This window comes from Ursus maritimus, unplaced genomic scaffold (assembly GCF_017311325.1).
Source record: "Ursus maritimus isolate PB19 unplaced genomic scaffold, ASM1731132v1 scaffold_25, whole genome shotgun sequence".
NCBI classification, from domain to species: domain Eukaryota; kingdom Metazoa; phylum Chordata; class Mammalia; order Carnivora; family Ursidae; genus Ursus; species Ursus maritimus.
The window spans coordinates 41,297,982-41,299,349 of NW_024425008.1; positions in this window are offsets into that span (position 1 = coordinate 41,297,982).

A 1,368-nucleotide genomic window follows, 5' to 3' on the forward strand; every position below is an offset into this window, starting at 1 on the left:
ACGTTGCTTTTGTATTATTCTTTTCACTCCAAAAAGAGAATGTGCCTACATTTTATACAACTTGCTGTGTCTTGAAGCAAAAGTATCACTGAGCACAAAGAGTTTGGAGACTTGGGCCTCAAGCTTTATTTTCCTTGATTCAGCCTAGGGGTCACCATTTTGAGCTCTGGTCTTTGGGTGCTGGTGGGTGAAGGTATGGGCATTGTGTGTCTCTGGGAGGCCCAGAGGCCCCGAGCAGGTCAGTTGAGGTGCGGTCAAGTATTATGGGCTTGGCCTCTCATTTCTGAAAGAAATCAGTCAACCCATTCTTGCACCCCCTGGGCCTCTTCTGTTCTCCTTCCCTACAATGGGGAGGTGTGGAGGCAATTCAGCTGGACCCCAGCGCCCAGTGCATCCCAAGGAGGATGAGAGGGCAGCTAGAGGAACAAGCCTGATGTCGGACCCTCTGTCAGTGGGTCTGTTCTCCACTCACCCACGCTCCCAGTTTGTCACTCCAAGATGCAGACCCACTATGAGCTATGTGCGAGCAGAGCCTCGCTCCCTCATTTCTGCTTTCCGCCCCCCACGGAAAACGCCCAAAGATCTCGACCCTTCTTACGCCCCTCCACCCGGTGAGCCTTCCCCCAGACTCCACCGCTCTGCACGGCCGCTTGACCCCATTTCACGTTAAATGTGCCGAGCACCCGCCCTCAGGACCCGCGTGCACTAATCAGATCCATCTGTCTTTGCAGAGCTTCACCTGAGCCCCGGGGCCCAGAATGCGGACGCGCGGGACGGGTGGTCAGCCCGGGGGGTGCCGAACCTGAAATCTGCTGTCCGGCTAGGAGGAGGCTGAGAGCAGCCAGCCCGCGGCGCATCTCCCGCGCGGCCGCCGCGTGCACCGTCTAGTCCCCGGCGGGGAGGACGCCCCCTGGCGCCCCCGCCGCCGCCGCCGCGGGCCGGGGGAGCTCCGGGAGCAGGCGCGGGGCGGAGCCTGTCGGGCCGGATCTTGACGTCCGTCCAAGGCCGGGTGATTATTGGGGTCTGCCAGCGCCGCGGCTGCCCAGAGCCCTCTCAGTGTGGTGCTGCCCGGCGGCGAGGGGGTGGTGGAATGAAGCACGGTCAAGACAGAAAACAAAGTCAGCAGGTCACCTGGCAGGTTCTGAGCGCATTATGCAACGAAAGCGGGGGAATGTGTGATGCGTTCCGGGCCCCTACTCCCTTCCCCTCTTTTTTCTTAGCTCCTAGGAAGCCGGTTCCAGTTTAAAGGTGGGGCAGGGATCGACCAAGCAGCTCTTCTGATGTGGTTACGAGTTTGCTGAACTCCTCAAGAACGATTCTCCCTCCCCATCTTTAAGTAAAGGGAACATTTCTCTGGGAAAGAGAGAC